The sequence below is a fragment of the Eriocheir sinensis genome, unplaced genomic scaffold (assembly GCF_024679095.1).
Source record: "Eriocheir sinensis breed Jianghai 21 unplaced genomic scaffold, ASM2467909v1 Scaffold593, whole genome shotgun sequence".
Classification (NCBI taxonomy): domain Eukaryota; kingdom Metazoa; phylum Arthropoda; class Malacostraca; order Decapoda; family Varunidae; genus Eriocheir; species Eriocheir sinensis.
The window spans coordinates 16909-39344 of NW_026111935.1; the positions used below are offsets into that span (position 1 = coordinate 16909).

Consider the following 22436-nt stretch of genomic DNA (forward strand, 5'->3'; position numbering starts at 1 on the left):
TTCCTCGAGGTTGGGCGTTCTGTATCGTCCCTGCCAGTTCTTCTCCCCCGCACAGTTGCTATCCATATACAGGGGCCTTGTCCGCCTCTCGTATGGAGTATGCATCTCATGTGTGGGGGGGCTCCACTCACACAGCTCTTCAGGACTGAGTGGAGTCTAAGGCTCTTCGTTTCACCAGCTCTCCTCCTCTTACTGATAGGCTTCTACCTCTTAAATTCCGTCGCGATGATGCCTCACTTTCTATCTTCTATCGATATTTCCACGCTGACTGCTCTTCTGAACTTGCTAACTGCATGCCTCCCCCCTCCTCCGGCCTCGCCTTACACGACTTTCTGATCAAGCTCATCCCTATACAGTCCAAACCCCTTATGGAAGAGTTAACCAATATCTTCACTCTTTCATCCCTCACGCTGGTAAACTCTGGAACGATCTTCCCTCATCTGTATTTCCTCCTGCCTACGACTTAAACTCTTTCAAGAGGGGGGTATCAGGACACCTCTCCTCTCGAAATTTATTTCTCTTTCTGGCCACTCCTATGTACTCTATTCAGGAGCAGTAAGTAGCGGGCTTTTTTTTTTTCATTATTGTTTTCTTATTTTTTTACGCCCTTGAACAGTCTCCTCTGCCGTAATAAAAAAAATAAAAATTTATATATATATATATATATATATATATATATATATATATATATATATATATATATATATATATATATATATATATATATATATATATATATATATATATATATATATATGGGTGAGGCGTCGCCTCGCCCACCCTATGACGCCAAACCCGGGGGTGCGTCTAGGCAGGTCTCCATGCAGGTCCTTTCCCATCCTGAGTACCTCCTGGCAAGATGCATTGACTTGCTCGATCCATGAAGCCTGTGTGCGTCCACTTGGCCTCCTCCACTCTGGGTTGTCTTTTAAATAAACAACCTGATGAGCAGGGTCGTTTTTTGGGCAGCGTGCCACGTGCCCGTATAGCAGGAGTTGACGTTTGCGGTGTCCGTGCAGGTAATTGGCCTCGAATCAGTCTCGCCGGTTTGACACAAAGTCATTCCAGCGGTATCTATTATTATGAATACGAGTATCTATTATTATGAGTACGAGGAAAGACTCAAACAGTTAAACTTGCATTCTCTAGAAAGGCGAAGGGTGCGTGGTGACACGATCAAGGTTTATAAATGGATGAAGGGCTTTAATAAGGGAGACATTCATAAGGTTTTGTTGGTAAGAGAACCGGGTAGGACACGAAGTAAAGGGTTTAAACTGGATAAATTCAGATTCAACAGGGAAATGGGCAAAAATGGGTTTACAAACAGGGTGGTGGATGAGTGGAATAGGCTTAGTAGTCATGTGGTGAGTGCCAATACAATTGTCACATTCAAAAATAGATTAGATAAATTCATGGACAGCGATATTAGGTGGGGTTAGATACACGGGATCTACACGGGAGCTTAGGTTCAGAGGAGCTGCCTCGTACAGGCCTGCCGGCCTCTTGCAGAGTCCTATGTTCTTATGTTCTTATTTCCAAAGTTATCAATACGCCTCTCCAAGTCCCAATTTAGTGTCCATATCTCGCAGCCAGCAGTGTTGCCTCTATCTTCTATCGATATTTACATTTTGACTGCTCTGCTCAGCTCGCAACTTCATGTCTCCCCCCTTCCGCCTGAATTTACTTGTCTACATATAAGTTTTGTACCAGTATTTCTCGTTCGCAAAGAGTCATCAATTATAAACAATATTGATTTGTCCATATTCGTAAAGCCATTGATTATTTTAAAACATTCGATCAGTTTTCCTCGGAGGCGACGTTTCTCAAGAGAAAATATGTTAAGGGTTGAGAGCCTCTCGTCGTAGGGTTTGTAGCACAAGGAAGGGATCATTTGTGTTGTCCGATGTTGAGCACCTTCTAATTTAGCGATGTCCTTTGTATGGCGAGGAGACCAAAACTGAACCGCATGTTCTAAGTGAGGTCTGACTAAACTATTGTAAAGCAGAGGTATTACTTGTTTTGTTTTTTTTAATAAAAAGTTTCTTTTAATGAGGCCCAGCATTCTGCTCGCTTTGCTTGCTGCATCGATGCATTGCTGTGAGAATTTGAGGTTTGACGCGATTTTGACACCCAGGTCATTGACGGACTGAACGTTGAGGTGTTTAACGCCGCGCATTTCGTAATCGAACTTCTTATTTTTTTATTCCAACTTAAAGAACCTGGCACTTATCTACATTAAAGGGCATCTCCCATCTATCACACCAAGCTGATATTTTATGCAAATCCTCTCAGAGGCTTTGTCTGTCTTCGTCAGTGAGAATTGAGTTACCAGTCTTTGTGTCGTCTGCAAACTTACTAATGAGATTATTGATTCCAACGTCAACATCGGTGATGTAAATAATGAAGAGCACTGGGCCAAGAACCGAGCCCTGGGGGACGCCACTAGTGACAGGCGATCACCACTCTTTGTTGTCTGTTGCTCAACCAATTCGAGATCCATTTATAAAGAAATTTATGGTATGGATCGTTATCAAACGCTTTCTGGAAATCAAGACAGACTAAGTTCAGTGATTTAGTTACGCCATAATCTGAGATGAGGTCGTTAGAGAGAGAGAGAGAGAGAGAGAGAGAGAGAGAGAGAGAGAGAGAGAGAGAGAGAGAGAGAGAGAGAGAGAGAGAGAGAGAGAGAGAGAGAGAGAGAGAGAGAGAGAGAGAGAGAGAGAGAGAGAGAGAGAGAGAGAGAGAGAGAGAGAGAGAGAGAGAGACTCAAAAATGGTCCAGATGTTTTGAAATTCTCACACGACCCCCCCCAGAAAAAAAAAATGTCTAACAACTATCTGCTAGGTGTCGGTTGGTGGCCGCCAGCTGAACCCCACGAGATGATCTGACAGCCGATAAGACTCCGCATATGCTTCCTCCGTGGTGTGGTGGTTAACGTGCCCAGCTATGAATCTGCGGGCAAAGGTTCACCCAGCTGTTCTTCCTCCCTTTCGGGCTGGTAAATAAATTGGTACCTGGAAAACCTGGGAAAGGTAGGTTGTGGTAACCCGGATTTTTTTCACCTTCGGCTTTCTCGATGGGGCTTGCTGTTTGGCCCCATACTGTTAGTGGTGCGGATAAATTTTTTTTATAGTGGCGCCATCTTGCTTGGCTCATGCTGCCCATGGGGCTCATTCTTGGTCCATTTTAGAGAGTTAATCTAGAGTCCGTGTTGATAGGTAGCCTCCAGGACAGCTTCTAGTCGTCTTGGGCCACTCGGCGATGACTAGATATTGCCAACTTGTAGCGGCGGGAGGGACGAGAACCTGGGTCTCCGGAACACCGCGCCTCTTGGCCTGTGTCCCGGTAATGGGTTATATGCCGCCACAGTCTCAAGGGCCACTGTGACGGAGATGAGCAATAAAACCACGCGCAACTACAGGTTATGCCCTCATCTTCACCTTTCCTCCGCTCCAGGGCAAGCTGAACATCGCCTTCGAGGGGGACGAGGGTGTGGAGGCGCAGCGCTACGAACTCAAAGAACACACCGAGTTGCCAGCACAGCCCTCGGAGCCGCCGCCATCACTGCCAGACCCTGCCGCGGACAAACCCAAGACACCGCAGGGCACAACTGAGGAGCAAGAAGCCGCAAAAGACACCAAAAACAATGAAGCCACGCGGGGGAAGTGGAAGAACAAGGCTGAGTTCCTGCTGTCGTGCATCTCTATGTCCATCGGCATTGGCAACATCTGGAGGTTCCCGTTCGTGGCTCTGGAGAACGGCGGCGGTGCATTCCTCATCCCTTACCTGATCGTGCTGCTGTTCATTGGCAGACCGATGCACTACCTGGAGCTCATCCTGGGACAGTTCTCCTCCTGTGGCCCCAGTCAGGTGTGGGAGATGCTGCCCGCGTTCAAAGGTAAGGACAAGTATGTTTGCATGTGGTCAAGGTCACTCGTACGCTGATGACTCTACTCTGCATTATTAAACTTCTTTCAACAGAAGACCCCTCAGCAGGAATTACCTGGTGCCCTTCAACCCCTCAAAAACTCAATTTCTCCATCTATCAACTCGACACAATCTTCCAAACATCTATTCCCTTCGACAACACTCAGCAGTCACCTTCTAATACACTAAATATCCTTGGTCTATCCTTAACTCAAAATCTTAACTGGAAACTTCACATCTCTATAGCTAAATCACCTTCCTCGAGGTAGGACGTACGGAATCGTCTGCTCCAGTTCTTCTCCCATTCACATATGCAATACATATAAAAGGGCCTTGTCCGCCCTCGTATGGAGTATGCATCTCACGTGTGGGGGGCTTCACACATACAGCCCTTTTGGACAGAGTTGAGTCTAAGGCCCTTCGTCTCGTCAACTACCCTGTCTTATTGACAATCTCCCACCTACTAAATTCCGCTGTAATGTTGCCTCTATGTACCTTCTACCGATATTTTCATGATGACTGCTTTTCTGAGTTTGCTAACTGCATACCTATCCCCCTTCCGCGGCCCCGCTGTACACGGCTTTCTATTCTTACTCTCACTGTACTGTCCAAATCCCTTTTGCAAAAGTTAACTAGCATATCCATTCTTTTATCCCTTATACTGGTAAACTCTGGAACAGCCTTCCTTTTTCTGTATTTCCTCCTACCTCTAACTTGACCTCTTCCAAGAGAGGAGGGTCAAGACGCCTTTTCTCCCGAAACTGACCTCTCTTTTGCCCTCTTGTTCTAGTTGCTGTTGTTGGCGCAGCGCCTGGCGGGATTCTTTCATGCTTTTTTGCTTCGTGCCCTTGAGCTGTCTCCCTTGCTGCAAACAAAGAAATTCTAAGTTTTTTAATTTCCTAATGCCAGAGCAGACCAGAATTTTCACTCTTTCATCTCTCATTGCTTAAAGGGTTCAGTGTGTGTTCATGTGTGTAAGTCATTTCTGCACTTTCCAGCTTCCTAATGCAAGAGTAGACCAGAATTTCCACTCTTTTATCTTTCATGTCCTAAGGACTATGTGTGTGTTTGTGTGTTCAAGGTCATTTCTAGGCTTTCCAATTTCCTAATGCAAGAGTAGACCAGAATATTTTATCTTTCATCCCTCTGTCACCTCCTAATGGGAGAGTTTACTTTATATTACAGTATTTTCGCCTTTTCATTCTTCACTTTCTAATGCAAGAGTTTACGGTATCTTTGCTCTTTCATTCTTCACTTCCTAATGCAAGAGTTTACAGTATTCTCACTTTTTCATTCTTTACTTCCTACAGCAAGATTTAAAGTATTCTCACTTTTTCATTCTTTACTTCCTAATGCAAGAGTTTACAGTATATTCGCTCTTTCATTCTTCACTTCCTAATGCAAGAGTTTACAGTATATTCGCTCTTTCATTCTTCACTTCCTAATGCAAGAGTTTACAGTATATTCGCTCTTTCATTCTTCACTTCCTAATGCAAGAGTTTACAGTATATTCGCTCTTTCATTCTTCACTTCCTAATGCAAGAGTTTACAGTATATTCGCTCTTTCATTCTTCACTTCCTAATGCAAGAGTTTACAGTATATTCGCTCTTTCATTCTTTACTTCCTAATGCAAGAGTTTACAGTATATTCGCTCTTTCATTCTTCACTTCCTAATGCAAGAGTTTACAGTATATTCGCTCTTTCATTCTTCACTTCCTAATGCAAGAGTTTACAGTATATTCGCTCTTTCATTCTTCACTTCCTAATGCAAGAGTTTCATCACCATAAACAACATCTATCCAAATCCCTTATGCAAGAGTTAACCACCTACTACGTCATGTTCTTCACTAAACAGTTCTACCACTTTCTAATCTCACTTCTATTTTCTTCTTTTTCATTAACCGGTTCGCACTGTACCTTTAATCACTCTCCACAGGTGTTGGCTACGGACAGATGCTCGTCAACTGGTTCGTGTCCACCTACTACGTCTCGCTGATGGCCACCTGCATGTTCTTCTTCTTCGCCTCCTTCAACCAAGAGCTGCCGTGGGCGTCGTGCGGGCTTTGGGCGAGCGAGGCGTGTGTGGATGCCGCGACCAACGTTACCATGCTACAGGGAGGCACGTCGGCCGCGGAGGAGTACCTGATGTGAGTGTGTTTAGTATGTGCTTACCAGTCTTTACGCACCACTACCAGGGAGTTATTGAGGGCATGTGTTTGCAAATCTGTACGCACCATTTCAAGGGAGTTAGCAAGGGCATGTTAGCTAATCTGTACGCACCATTTCCAGGGATGATATCGAGGGCATGTTCGCTAATCTGTACGCACCATTTCAAAGGAGTTATCGAGGGCATGTTTGCTAATCTGTACGCACCATTTTTAAGGGACTTTTCGAGGGCAACGTCTCGGGCTCCCACTACGACTATTTCCCAAGGCCACAGGGAAGATTAACCGGGTTTTCATGGGAATTTTCCCGTTGAAGGTGCAGAAATCGGGTAAAACAATCACTAGAATCGCAAAACAGTCTATGGAAATCACAGCACCTTCTACGAAAGGCTTTTCAAAAAGGCGAACTGAAATGTTTAAATATACTCGCTTTTATTAAATTCCGCTGAAGTTTTGACTCTCCTTCTACTATCGATACTTTCCTGCTCACTGCTTCTGAACTTGCTAACTGCATGCCTCCTTCCCCCCATGGATCCGCTGCACTCGACTTTCTACTTGAACTCTTCCCTATACTGTCCAAATTCCTTATGCAAGCGTTAGCCACCATCTTCATTCTTTCCTTCCTTTCGTTAGTTAACTCTGGAACGGCCTTCCTTCGTCTGTATTTCCTACGACTATAACTCTTTCAGAAGGAGCGTATCAAGACACCTTTCCATCTACCCTAGCTCATTCCTATTTTGTCCAGATCCGTTACGCAAGAGTTAACAAGCATCTTCATTATTTCATCCCTTCCACAAGTAAACTCTGGAGCAGCAACCTTCCTTCGTCTGTACTTCCTCCTGCCTACGACTTGAATTCTCTCAGGAGGAGAATACGTACCAAAACACCTCTCCATCTATTTTTTTTTAGTTGTTTCCTGTAGTGACGGTATGCTGGCTTGAGGGGCTAATTTTATTCATAGTGGCTGCCGTGATGTACGACTCTTGCCTGGCCAACGCTGCCCCCCGGTGCTCCTCTTGACCGAAGTCGCTGAAGTTAAGGTTGATTGAAGGTCTGGGCAGCATGTGGTTAATCTTCCGCCACTCGACGAGGGTTCGAAAAATCAGCGTGTTTTCGTGGGACTCGAATCTAGTCCACGCCAGGGGTCCACGCTAGCTGACCACTCGGCCACCGCCTCCCCTGTCTCTACTGTCCAAATCCGTTTTGCAAGAGTTAACCAGCATCTTTGTTCTTTCATTCCTTTCGCTAGTAAACTCTGGACCATCCTTAAGTTCTTCATCTGCATTCGTTCCTGCCTATGACAAACCTTTTCAAGAGGGGAGTATCGAGACGCCTCTCCTTCCGAAATGGACCTCTCTTTTGGCCACTCGTAGTGACATATTTTCGGGGTTTTTATTCTTATATTTTCTGCCCTAAATTTGCTTCCATTGGCAAACATTAAAGAAACGGTGGTAGGATTGTTGTTAGCTTTATTATTTATATTATTACTTTCTCCTCCACTTCGTCCATCACCCCACAGGAAGGAGGCGCTAAAGTGGACCTCGAGGGCTTTATTATCATTATTACTATTATTACTGTTACGCCACCCCCCACAACACACGGGTCGTGAACTCAGCAGGACAGCAAGGCGGGTGCCAGCCACCCGACAGCTGCCCACACAAAACACCGCGAAGAGGGAAGGACACTAGAGGCTGGGGCACAAGGAAACACTCTCAACACTAATTCCTCGTTTACTGGCACAGTACAGTAGCTCTCGGGGCACAGTACAAGTTATACAGGCACACAGAAGCACGACAGACTCGCACACGGCTCTCCAGGCAAGCACAAACACGGGTACACCAACCCAGCACCTTATCCCAGCAGTTACGCGCCTCCCTGTCTCCGCGCCTCGCACGCAACTTTCCGGCGGGCCAGCGCCCGCCCCCCTCTCTGTCTCGTCTCCACACCCCTGCATCGCTCAGCCCCGAAATGTTGGACCATCCTAGCCACGATTTCATCACATTACCCATGCAATCACACACATACAACACAAGTAAACACGCCAACACACGCACTGGTGTAACATTACCATCAATAATTATCGTCCCATCAGCCTTACGTCTGTCCTAATTAAACTATTCGAAAAAAATAATCAGGGATAAAATGATCACTTTCCTTGAAACAAATGATTTGATAACTGATAGTCAGCATGGATTTCGTAGTAATCGGTCTTGCCTTACCAACCTATTAACCTTCTTCAACGATGTTTATTCATGTTGGGACGCCCAAAACCCATATGACGTAGTTTACTTAGATTTTCAAAAAGCGTTTGATAAAGTTCCTCACGTTAGGCTTATTTCAAAACTGCGTTCCCACGGTATTAACGACCATCTATGTGCGTGGATTCATGACTGGCTCACCAACAGAGAACAACGTGTAGTTCTTAATGGTGAAGCATCGGATTGGCAACCCGTCACCAGTGGCGTGCCCCAAGGTTCGGTCCTGGGGCCAACACTATTCATAATTTACGTGAACGACTTAGAAACTGATATCCTATCAAAAGTAGCCAAATTCCCCGACGACACCAAATTAGGAGGTACGGTAATGAACAGTCAAAGTTGCGAGAACATTCAATCAGACTTAATAAAACTTGCCGACTGAAGCGAAAAATGGCAAATGAGTTTTAACGTAGATAAATGTAAAGTAATGCCTTAGGTGAAAAAAATCGTAACTTTAAATATCAGATTCAAGGACATGAGCTCAGCGAAGTAAAACAAGAAAAAGATCTTGGTGTCATTATCAGTAACACTCTTAAAACTAAAATGAGTGATCAATGTTCTGCAGCGAGTAAAAAAGCCAATATGATGTTAGGATTAATCTCAAGAAACTTTGATTATAAATCACCCGAACTTATGAAGAGATTATATTTAGTATTTGTAAGACCACACCTAGAATACACCGTTCAGTTCTGGTCACCGAACTTTATCAAAGATCAAGTTTTGCTAGAAAAGATACAGCGACGAGCAACCAAACAAATTCCAGCGCTCCGAAACTTGCCATATGACGAGCGTTTAAAGCGTTTAGATATGTTTTCCCTAAAAAAGCGAAGGATAAGAGGGGACTTAATTGAAGTGTTCAAAATCCTTAATGGATTCGACAACATTAACCCAGACAGTCTATTTCAGAGAGACACCAACACAATAACTCGCAGCAACGGTATGAAGTTAAAGGGAAACCGATGTAACACATTGGTGCGCAGAAGTTTTTTCAATAATAGAGTCGTCGATCACTGGAATAGACTCCCACCGTCAGTAGTTAGCGCACAGAGTATCAATAGCTTCAAGTCTTCATTGGATAAGTACTTCAGGGATATAAGATTATACTGACCCTTCTTCGCATGTTTTCAGACAGATTGCAGCAAGACCTCAACCTAAATCCATATTATTCTTCCCCACAACCTAGATTGCAAGTAGCGTAAGTTAACAATAGAGTAAAGCAACAGTTAATGTCCACATGACAGGTGGAGTGAGGTGTGGGTGCAGTAAGGTGACAGGTTACTGGTGCGTGCCTAGTACCGCCGGTAAAACGAGGATCAAGCCTCCACCTGTGCCCCTGAAACTACACCTCACCCATTGTGAGTATTAGGGGGGATTCTGGGGCTGCCCTGTGTAGGCCACTCGGCCTCTTCCAGCCTCCCTGTGTTTCCCTGTTCTTATGTTCTTATGTAATGAAGTCGTTTTCCCCCACAGCTTAGGTTACCAGTAGTGTAAGTTAAGGGTAGTAATTTCCTCTTATTTCTCTTTATCAGAAAATTTCCATGTCCCTTTCTTCCTTAAAGGTACATGGTGTTCTCTTCTAACTATTTCCTGCCGGCACGTTACCGGAGGGAGAGGTGGGTGGGGAGGAGCCTTCATCTATTCTGTCCTGTTCTACCACACGTAGATTACTAGTAGTAGCGGTAGTAAACAGACGCCCTCGCCATAGACCGATAGGTCTTCTGGTGTCTGTTCTTCCTATGTATTCCTATGTATTACTTTACACACTTTTTAAACGTCTCGGCGCATCAGTTCCCCTGTTTGAAAAGCCTCTCGTTGAAGTTGCTGGGCATTTATTTACCTGTTTTGTGATGCTAGTGACAGTTTGGCACAGCTTCTGCACCTAGGACGGAAAAAGACACACACCCATAGAAACCCGATTAAGGTTCTCGTCGCATGAAGCCAAACTCTTCTTCAATCGAGTCGTTAATGTTTGGAATTATCTACCCTGTGATGACGTTGATAGTACAACAGTTACGGCCTTCTAAATCTTCTCTGGGGCTTTAGGAAACGGTGGTAATAGGAGTCCGATACGTTTAAGAAAATGGACCCCTTTGTCACCCTTCTCCACCTCCTCCGTCAACCCAGGAAGCAGGTTCTAAAAGTGGACTTCGAGGGGTTCCGCAGCGGCCTCGGTCTCCCGGACATCTACCTGAGCATGTGTCTGGTGGCGTCCTGGGCGGTGGTATTCATGGTCCAGATACACGGCATCAAGACCTCGGGGAAGACCGCCTACTTCACTGCCATCATGCCTTACGTGCTGCTGCTGGCGCTGCTCATAAGGGGCGTGACTCTGCCGGGCTCAGCTGACGGCATCATGTACTTCCCGATGAGAGAGAGAGAGAGAGAGAGAGAGAGAGAGAGAGAGAGAGAGAGAGAGAGAGAGAGAGAGAGAGAGAGAGAGAGAGAGAGAGAGAGAGAGAGAGAGAGAGAGAGAGAGAGAGAGAGAGAGAGAGAGAGAGAGAGAGAGAGAGAGAGAGAGAGAGAGAGAGAGAGAGAGAGAGAGAGAGAGAGAGAGAGAGAGAGAGAGAGAGAGAGAGAGAGAGAGTTGTGAGTCTAAGGTGTATATTCTTAAACGACTGTCCGCCCCGTAGGTGTGCCATGAACCTGCAGAAACACTCATTAGAACCCGACTGATTTCCTTTTCGGCCTTTTGAAACGTCTACAGATACCATCCTAATTCCGACCGAAGGCTGTTGAGGTACTCCCTTAACCCTGTCCGCGTATGTCCGCCCGTAGGTGTGGCTGGCGGCCGTAACCCAGGCGCTGTTCAGCCTGGCCATCGGCTGCGGCGGTGTGATCACGATGGCCTCCTACAACGACTTCAGGAACAACATCTACGTGGACGCAGCCTTCATCTCCGTGGCGGACACCGTGACCTCCTTCCTCTCCGGCGTCACCACCTTCGCCATCCTGGGCCACCTGGCGGTCCTAATGGGCGTGGACCTCCCCGACGTGGTGCAAGGGGGTGGTACGTCCCTTGCCTTCGTCAGCTACCCCGATGCCCTGGCGAGGTTCCCGTGGCTGCCGCAGGTAAGAGGGTGTTCAAGTGTCCTTCCCAAATCATCAACTGTTCTTTCCATTTACAAATCTATCTGACTTTCGTTTCAAACCTTTAGTCGTTTTTGCAACTGCTTAATGGGACTGCTTTCCTTGTCCCACTCATTCAGTACCTTCTTCGTGAACCAAATCTTGCCCACAGTCTTCCACCGCTTAAACTCCGCCACAATGTTTCTTTTTTTTCTATCTTCTATCGATGTATCCATGCTGGCTGCTCTTCTGAACTGCTTGGCTTCACCCCTCCCGCGGTCCAACGCAGACGACTTTCAACTCCCGCTCATTCCCATACTGTCCAAATCCCTTATGCAAGAGCTAACCAGCATCGATTTTTCACCCTGTCCGGTGGTAAACTTTGGAATAGTCCTCCTTCGCCTGTATTTCTTCCTGCCTTCGACTTTAACTTTTCAAGACCCTTCCGAAATTAGCTTCTCGTTTGGCCACTCTTTTGAACTCTTTTTGTAGGGGCAGTGGTTAGCTGTCTTATTTTTTTATTATTATTTTTTTGCCCTTGAGCTGCCTCCTTTACTATAAAACAGTGAGAAAACAAAAGAAGCAAAAGATTAATAAAAAAAGAGACAAAAACTAGGCTCGGTATTGTCAGACGCTTTCTGCTCTCACGTCAACTATTTCCAAAGGGCAAACATGAAACCACTCGGGTTCTTGTGAGTGGTGTCTAAGGTTCGCGGTACAAAAGAAGGGTCAAACTGCCACTAGAGCCATAAAACTATCCTCGGATATGCCCACAACTCCTACGAAAGCCTTGTCAAATACGTGTGCTTGGGCGACGAATTGTTTAAGTATATATCACCCCAGATATCGTAAGTGACCACCATCCAAGGCTGGCAGTACGCTACGGTACGGAATTTATAACCGTACTCCGTACCTGAAAAAATACCGTACAGTAATTCAGTACCACTGTACATATATATATATATATATATATATATATATATATATATATATATATATATATATATATATATATATATATATATATATATATATATATATATATATATATATATATATATATATATATATATATATATATATATATATATATATATATATATATATATATATATATACATACATAAAAAATAATTAAGGTATGTCAATGGATTTGAAAAGCTACATTTATAAAGGGACTATATATGTATCAGGCCTCCTAAATATAGCCTACCAGGCGCTAATGAGCAAGAAAAAAAATAGGATGATCACTTGTTTTAAGCCTGTGGTACGGTACGGTTCGGAATTTTGCTAAATTTTCCGTACTTACATCATACCGTGCCGTACATTAGGAATATATCGTACCGAAAATTCGTACAGTACTTTTTTTATGAACATCTCAGCCGTACCGTACCGCATTCCGCACTGTACCGTACCGTAGTGCCAGCCTTGCCACTATGCCACCTTTCCGCAGATGTTCTCCGCGCTGTTCTTCGTCATGATGTTCACGCTGGGGCTGGGCACCATGGTGGCGGAGACCAGCGTGCTCATTACCGCCGTCAAGGACCACTTCCCGCAGCTTCAGACGTGGACGGTGAGCCTGTCCGTGTGTCTAGTGGGCATGTTCTCGGGACTCGTCTACGTCACGCCGCAGGGACAGCACGTGCTAACACTGGTCAACCACTACAGCGGCGTGAGTAGACTATAGACTGTAGTAGTAGTAATAGTAGCAGCAGCAGCAGCAGCAGTAGTAGTAGTAGTAGTAGTAGTAGTAGTAGTAGTAGTAGCAGTAGTAGTTGTAGTAGTAGTAGTAGAAGTAGCAGTAGTAGTATTAGTATTAGTATTAGTAGTAGTAGTAGAAGTAGTAGTAGTAGTTGTAGTAGCAGTAGTAGTAGTAGTAGTAGCAGCACCTGGACCCGACCTGTACTTTGAGACGACGGTGGTTAATAGCTGTATCAACCACAAGCTCTATTAGCTTAAGAAAAATATGTTTAGTAAGGTTTGTAATACTAACTAAAGATGGTTGTCTGCCACAGTCATTGGCGGGATGGGGCCAATAAATTGCTTTGTGAAAGGATATGAGAAAAGATACCGCTCACAACGCAACTCTAACGGATGGAGGCCAGTATTATAAAAAAAAGTAGAAAAAAGTAGTAGTAGTAGTAGTAGTAGTAATGGTAGTAGTAGTAGTAGTAGTAGTAGTAGTAGTAGTAGTAGTAGTAGTAGTCGTAGTAGTAGTAGAAGTAGTAGTGGTAGTAGTAGTAGTAGTATTAGTAGTAGTAGAAGTAGTAATAGTAGCAGTAGTAGTAGTAGTAGTAGTAGTAGAAGTATTAGAGAAGAAACAGCTTGGGGCCATTATTCTTATTAAACCTTTCGGCAACCAAGCACACACTCATTTGGCAAGGCTTTCGTAGGAGTTTTGGGCATTTCCAGGGGTAGTTTTATGAGCCAAGTGGTAGTTTGACAAAGTTTCAGCACCATGAACATAAAGAAAGTAGTATAATTATTATTATTATTATTATTATTATTATTATTATTATTATTATTATTATTATTATTATTATTATTATTATTATTATTAGTTGTATGTCATGAATTCCTCATTCCAAGAAGAGACGAGAATGGAATATTCCGTGGAATTCCTCTCCAGCGGAAGATTCCATTATTCTTACTTGTCAACGGGTCAGTGCACAAGAGTGGGCGGAACTTATTCAAATCATATTATAGTCTATTGCTGCCAATGCTGAAATATTCGTGGGATGCATGACCAACTCTTTCTTAGTTCATGGTGTTAGGTTATTAATAGATAATAACCCATAGCCGTTAGGGCGTTAGTTAAGTGTTACGCAGAACAAGAGATGTTAGTTGTGGAGAGTGCTGGCATCTTGACCGCGGGCCAGGGAAGCTGGAGTGACCGTGAGTCGGCGGGCCGGCGGCACACCTTCTCTTCAGCAAGTGACCCAGCTCCGCCAGGACGTCCTTCCCCTTACTCCCGCTCCACGTGTGTTCGTGGCGGTCTTTCCTGCCCTGCCGTATCCACAAGTCAGTTTGACTGTGTACTGCAGGCGAGGGAAGCCCTTGGGAGGTTACGAGAGAAGTGTTTGATGCGTGGAGCACCTTGGTAGGTTATGAGAAGCGGCTGAAGGACTCCAACGTTGGGCGGACGGACCACGTGGCATCCAGGCGGGCTTCTGGCGCGCCCATCCACACAGCTACGTACAGTTCTTGCCTAGGATAGTTTAATCCAGTTAGCTAGGTAGCTGTATGCCTGGAATTAATTAATATTTCTTATTTCCAGCGAGTTTTCCTTGTCGAGTTAAATAAACTTAGGAGCAGGTTCATCTGGTCTCTGCTTATCCCATAGTATGAGGGTGTGATTGGTCAAAATAAGTGACTAGAAGGGGGCTGTGAGTCTGATAACTAAATTTTCAGATAATTTATTTTATATTTTTATTGCTGAGACTACATCGAGATCTTTAGAAGTCCAGACCTTTTTCAAGAACCCCACATTAATTGGCACCCAGACACAGTAACCTGACCTCACACTCCATAGGAGAAGTATTGACCGTTAGGCTCGTGAAGTATTTATCTAGCAAGATGTCTATATCACATTGGAAACAGGAAGCGGAAGAGATAGGATTAAATGCTACGGAAACCAACGAGTACATACTCACAGCGCAAGAGGAAGCGAGAGAAAAAGAAAGACAGCAACACCAGCTAGAATTACAGAAACTGGAAGCTGATAGAGAACGAGAAAAGGAGGCCCATGCAGTAAAATTGGCCGAGCTAGCGGCGAATAATGGGAATGGTACCAACTCTCAGAATAATAAAGTAGTTTCCCCAAAGCTAAAGCCTAATCATTTCAAAGAAGGTGGCAAGATTGAGATATTTATCGCGCGGTTGAGGAAGCCGCTAAATTAATGCAGTATGATGAGATCACCAAGAGTGTGCAATTCATGAGTCTTTTTGAAGGTAAAGCTTTGGAAGTGATTCATAGATTGGATGAGGACTCTCGTGAGTATAAGAATATGAAGGAGGCATTAATGGCAGCTTATGGAATGTCAGTTGATGATTTAAAGAAATATTTTTCCTATGCCTCCATAAATGACGATGAGACAGTAATTCAATTTGCTACTCGCCTCAAGGGGTACTTAGAGCAATGGCTCAAGAAAGACGGTGCTGAGGAAACACTAGAAGGTGTGAAGGACCTAATTTTGAGTGCGCGGTACGTAAAATCCTGCCCAGATGAATTAGTCACGAGGCTCAAATTAGACAAGGTGAGGAAATTGGAAGTTATGAAGAAAATGGCTTATTCCTATTTTGAGGCCTGCGGTAGGACGAAAAAGCCTCTAGCAATAGCATGCAGAGTGATGCCTCTGGAAGAAAGATGGCTTCCGGCGTCGCCACCACTGGTGCGATTAGCCGCCAGTGGCCTTCAGCCAAAAGTAACCAGAATTATGCACCGCGTCCGAAAACTGGAAGTTATGGGCCGCGACCGAATCAGGGTGACTACTCTAAGTGGCACAAAAATGCTGCAGTAAAGCAAAAAGGTGTAACGCAGCATGGGAATTTTGGTAAAAAGCAGGGTTCGTCATCACATGTGCCTTCCGTGACCGGCCAGTATCGCGATGAGGCGCAGAATCAATGACTATTGGCCGGAGCAGCTACAAATCAGTACGATGATCGGTTGAACTTGAGTAAAGCTTGGGTAGGAGACCGAGAGGTTACAGTGATGAGGGATAGTGGTTCTACCATTTGTACACTGAGGCACAGCTTAGCTAGGAACCATGAATTCACAGGCGAACGGAGAAAAATATGGCTGTTGAATAGCGCGCCAGTGATAGCTCCTGAAGTCAAGATAAAAGTCAAGTCACCCTATTATACAGGCTGGACAATGGCGGTGACACTCGAAACACCGCTCTAAGATTTAGTGATTGGCAACGTAAGGAAGGAGGTGCAAGGCGTCCGTAAACGTCTGCAGGAAAACAGTGTCATTAGCTGAACGACAACCGCGTCAGTTTTATCAAGCAGCGTGGCTTGATATACAGGCAGATTATCTCTCCCTCTGGTGAAAATATATTGCAGTTAGTTGTGCCTGCGAGATACAGAGAGGCTGTTATCAAGTTAGGTCATAGCACTGCTCCAGGCGGTCACATGGGAAGAGCCAAGACACTCGCTCGCGTACAAACACATTTTTACTGGCCAGGGATAGGCCAGGGGGTATCTAGATTTGTGAGGTCGTGCGATGTATGTCAAAAGACTATAGATAGGGGAAGAGTAAAGCCTGCTCCCTTTCAGCCACTGCCCATTATTGACTCTCCCTTTAAGAAAGTAGCAATAGATTTGGTGGGGTTAATAGAGCCCCGAGCCAGCGATGGCTACCGGTATATTCTTACGCTTGTAGATTTTCCCACGCGTTGGGCAGAAGCAGTGCCGCTCAAGAATATTGAGACGCAAACTGTGGCTGAAGCTCTCATGAGCTTATTTTGCCGAGTAGGTATACCCAAACAAATACTGAGTGATCGAGGTAGACAGTTCACCTAAGGGATGATGGAGGAAGTACTTCGTTTGCTACCTTGCAAAGGGTTACGTAACACGCCCTACCACCCCATTGGGAATGGACTGTGTGAACATTTTAATGGCATACTTAAGAAAATGCTTAAACGCATGGCTGCCGAACAACCCAAGGAATGGCCTAGGTACTACCTTGCTCCTCTGTTGTTCGCGTACAGAGAAGCCCCGCAGAGCTCCACAAGGTTCTCCCCGTTTGAGCTAATGTATGGAAGGTTTGTTAGGGGCCCGCTACAGTTACTGAGAGAGCTGTGGGGTGACAATGTTCCGGACCCGAACGTCAAAAACACGTACCAGTACGTGTTAGATTTAGGTGACAGGTTGAGAGAGACCTGTAACATTGCTAAGGAGGAGTTACTCAAAGCAAAACAAGTACAGAAAAGCTACTACGACCGGAAGGCGAAGTTGCGTAAGCTCAGTGTAGGAGAACAGTGCCTAGTTTTGCTTCCCACAGCGAGCAACAAGCTGTTAGCTCAGTGGAAGGGACCTTACGAAGTTCAGGAGAAGGTCAATGACCTTAATTATATTCTCCTGGTTGATGGACACCCTAAACGGTTCCACATCAACATGTTTAAACAATACTACCGGCCAGAAGCAGCCGCGTGTTGGTTTAGAGAAAGTGAGTATGATGATGAGAAGGTGAGGTGGAGTTAGTTAAAGCTCACTATTCTCAACCTCAGATCGTAGATGTGGGAGCGGCAGTAGTAATACAGGATGATGAGGACGGCGAGGCTCCTCTCACTGTCTCTTCTAGACAGACAGAGTCAGTGCATGACGTGACGTTGGGAAAAAAGCTAGCCCCAGAGGAGAGGAAACAATTAGCATCGTTGCTAGAGGGTTATGCAGAGGTTTTTTTCTGACAAACCTAAGATTGCTCGGGTACCAGAGTATCGAATCGAGTTGACGAGCAGGGAGCCCGTCAGACAAAGGCCTTACCAGATTCCTTTACGAATGGTAGACGCCGTAAAAAGCGAAATCAGTGAAATGGAGGCCGCGGGTATCATAGAGAGATCAAATTCCCCCTCCTGCAGCCCCATGGTATTCATAAGGAAGAAAGGAGGAGGAATGAGGATTTGAGGTGATTATCGAAAAGTAAACGCAGTGACACGCGTAGATGCTGAGCCAATGTCTGACCCGCAAGCCATATTCGCTACTCTGGCTGATTCTAGAATGTTTTCTAAGATAATCTGACGAAAGGGTTTTTCCAGATTCCTCTGAGTGAAGAGAGTTGTAAGGTGACGGTTTGTATCAGTACAAAGCCTTACCCTTCGGGATGACCAACTCGCCAGCAGCTTTTAACAAAGTCATGCACGAGGTCATGAGAGGTATGGAAGGAGTGGAGCTTTTCGTGGATGACGTATTAATTAACTCACCCACACTCAGGCAGCATCTAGAGACCCTCAGGTTAGTGTTGGAGCGGCTCCGGTGCTACAACCTGACCATTAAGTCCAATAAGTGCTTGATTGGGCACGAAAAGGTGCCATTCTTAGGTCATGTCATTGGTGAAGGACAGTATGGGTGCCAGATGGATAAGATAGAAAAGGTCAGATATGCTCCACGTCCTCAAACCGAAATTCAGGTAACGTCATTCTTGGGCTTATCTGGATATTACCGGGATTATATCCTCAATTGCTCTGTCATTGCTGCCCCTCTGCATGAATTGTTGAGAAAACATGCACCCAATAAGGTACAGTGGACAGATGCGCAAGAGGAAGCCTTCGCGACATTTAAAAGCATGTTATGCAAAGAGCCCATTTTGCAGCTGCCTGATTTCAATAAGCAGTTCATTCCGCGTACCGATGCATCACAGGAGGGCGTTGGTGCCGTGTTGATGCAAGAGAGTAATAATCAGGTGTTTCCTGTATGTTATTACAGTAGGAAGTTGCGTGCAGCCGAGAGAAATTACACTACGGTAAAGAAAGAGCTTCTTGCAGTAATAGAGGGAATCAAGAGATATTATTTTTACATATATAGGAATCAGTTCGTTCTCGAAACTGATCATATGCCCCTAGCCAGTTTGAAAACTTCTAAGAACGCAAATGCACGCCTGATGCGTTGGGCGTTGTATCTCCAGCAGTTTCAGTTCACGGTAAAGTACATAAAGGGACAAGCCAATGTTGGGGCGGACTTCTTGTCGCGTCTGGTAGCAGAGAAACCTGATCAAGGTGGTAGTAAGGTGACAGGATACTGTGACCCCTGAAACTACACCTCACCCATCGTGAGTAGTGGGGCAATTCTGGAGCTGCCCCGTGTAGGTCACTCGGCTTTCTGCAGTCTCCCCGTGTTCTTATGTTCTTATGTTCTAACTAAGTGACTGAAGTGGATAGGTTAGGTGGCTCGGAGACTTTATGTTCGGATCTTGGGACCTCAGATTCAGCTGAATCGAGAAACCAAATGACGAAAGTCTGCAGATTATGTGGCTTCCGAGGGTGGTTGGCGGTGCACCCCGCCATCCGGCCATGTGTTTTCGAGCAGATAGGAGCTGTCATAAACCTTAGGTGGTGGAGTCGTAAATGTAACCCTGAAAAAGCTGGTTGGCCCGAGAGTTTTGCGGCATGCTTAAAATTTAAGCTGCATGGTATGGCATGGTGTGATAATGTAGGAAAATTAGGCAGATAGCCAGGAATTTATACGATAAGTTACACCATTTTACACCTACCTACCTCTGATCCACATCTGTCTCACAAACACTGTGTATACATACATAACACCACTTACATATTGTGAATAATTGTGGCGAAGTTCGCCAAGCCCGCTCTAACAGGTAATGGCGCCTAGCTAGAGAGTTTTCTCTCTAGTTTGAGTATTAACGTATATGTTGAGGTTTTTCACTCACAGGCGAACCGTCATTTCCCTGAGCAGAGGTTAACTGACATACACCACAGTATGAGAGTGTGTGTGAAAAGTGTGAGAACATACTGTCAAGAACATGCTAATTCTGTAGGTGCAGCTGTAGGGCATGTTACCAGTGCTGGCAGCGTAGCATGTAAAAACTTTTATCTTCAGAGAAAAGTTTTTACGTGCTACGCTGCCAACACTGGTAACATGCCCTACACCTGCACCTACAGACAAAAGTTTTCTTAGAGGGGGGGCGAAATGTCATGAATTCCTCATTCCAAGAATAGACGAGAGTAGAATATTCCGTGGAATTCCTCTCCCGCGGAAGATTCCATTATTCCTACTTTTCAACGGGTCAGTGCACAAGAGTGGGCGGAGCTTATTCAAATCATATTATCGCCTATTGCTGCCAATGCTGAAATATTCGTGGGATACATGACCCACTATTACTTTGTGCATGGTGTTAGATTATTAATAAATAATATCCCATAGCCGTCAGGGCATTGGTTAAGTGTTACGCAGAACAAGAAATGTCAGTTGTGGAGAGTGCTGGCATCTTAACCGCGGTCCGGGGCAGCTGGAGTGACCGTGGGTCGGCGGCGCACCTTCTCTTCCGTTTGTGACCCCCCCCCCCCCCAGGACGTCCTTCCCCTTACTCCCGCACACGTGTGTTCGTGGAGGTCTTTCCTGCCCTGCCGTATCCACAAGTCAGTTTGACTGTGTATTTCAGGCGAGGGAAGCGCTTGGGAGGTTACGAGAGGCGTGTTTGCTGTGTGGAGCACCTTAGAAGGTTACGAGAAGCGGCTGGAGGACTCTAACGTTGGGCGGACGGACCACGTGGCATCCAGGCGGGCTTCTGGCGCGCCCATCCACGTAGTTAAGTACAGTTCTTGCCTAGGATAATTTAATCCAGTTATCTATGTGGCTGTATGCCTGGAATTAATTAATATTCATTATTTCCAGCGAGTTTTCCTTGTTGAGTTAAATAAACTTAAGAGCAGGTTCATCTGGTCTTTGCTTATCCTATGAGGGTGTGATTGGTCAAAAATAAGTGACTAAAAGGGGGCTGTGAGTCTGAGAACTCAATTCTCAGATAATTTATTATATATTTATATTGCTGTGTACATCGAGATCTTCAGAAGTCCAGACCTTTTTCAAGAACCCCACATAGCAGTAGTAATAGTAATAGTAGTAGTAGCAGAAGCAGCAGTCGGAGCAGCACCAGCAATATTATTATCATTAGCATCGGCAGCAGCATTACCCTTGCACGGCTGGTAATGTCGTTTCAGAACCTGTCCGTCCTGCTGCTGGTGACGCTGGAGGTGGCGGGCGTGGCCTGGGTGTACGGGCTGCGCCGCCTCGCTGCCGACATACACTTCATGCTGGGCCGCTCCACGGGGATGCTGTGGAAGGCGAGCTGGCTGCTGGTCAACCCGCTGTTCCTCGCCGGCGTCCTCGTGTACAGCCAGACGCAGGCCACCGTGCTCTCCTACGGCGACTACGTCTTCGGCACCAAGGAAACGGGTAAGTCTGGTGCAGAGCTGTAGAGTCGGGGTCGGAGTCGGGGTCGGAGTCGGAGAATCGGAGTCACTCATTTCCTAAGGAGTTCAGAGTGTTCTCTCTCTCTCTCTCTCTCTCTCTCTCTCTCTCTCTCTCTCTCTCTCTAGCATAGTAGTCATGTAGGAGATGTATGTTGGACAGTATTTTGGAGGTATCTGGATGCGGGTGCGGGCGTGAGAGGGAGGGGGTGTTGCTGGTACGGAGTATCGGAGGCCCAGAGCAACGTGGTCGGAGAACAGCACGGGGATGGAGAAACACTTGACACGTGGAGCTACCAGTCCTGACGTAAAGATGTGGTCCAGGGTACCTCCACGGGAGTGGGTGGCGCCGCCAGTATCCCATCGTGTGAGTCGATATCGTCTGACGAAATCAAAGAGTCGAGGCCCATTCCGGTTCGGAGCTGGAGAAGAGTCACCAAGTTCAGGATGGCGGGCATTAAAATCACCCATGTACACAATGCCACTGAGTGTTGGAAGGGGCAAGGCCGCCATGTTTATTCTTCCCGGGGCTGAATAAACATTACATAAACGAATCTTGCCGTGTCCCATCGCTACCTTCAGGAGTTGAAAGGTCATGTCTGCTTCAACGGAGGTACGAAGCAGCTGGTGTGGTACTGAGGAGTGTACATATGTGACGAGACCGTTTTGAGCTGGGTGGCGTAAGAAACGTAGCCAGTAAGTGAGGGAGCTTGTCTGTCCCCAAGAAGAGGACCAACGAATGCCTCCTGAATGAATATGACTGTCGGGGAGTGCTTGTTAACATATCCCTTCAAAGCTGAGAGTCTTGCCAGATCTCTTAAACCGCAGGCGTTCCGGGAGATGACATGAAGCTCAATATTATGTGCGAATTCTACCCTTTGGTACGCGGAAGCCAGACGTGGAAGAGGTGGTGGGGCGCGCACTAACACGCTGTGCCCCGTCCAGGGGGTAGGAAGGTGTCAACGACTCCATATCCTTCTTCTCTAGGTGGGAAACGATGGCGTCAAACTTCTCGGTAAGTGTGGTGACCTTAGCAATCATTACCTGCTGCCCTTCAACAAGTGTGGTGAGTGTGGTGTCTGTGGAGGCTTGT

At 45.7% G+C, this 22436-nt stretch overlaps 1 pseudogene; it reads left to right on the forward strand.

The window, feature by feature from the left end:
- The first annotated feature begins 3397 nt into the window (after positions 1 to 3397).
- On the forward strand, positions 3398 to 21355 carry LOC126993252 (sodium-dependent nutrient amino acid transporter 1-like; annotated as a pseudogene).
- Positions 21356 to 22436: the final 1081 nt, after the last annotated feature.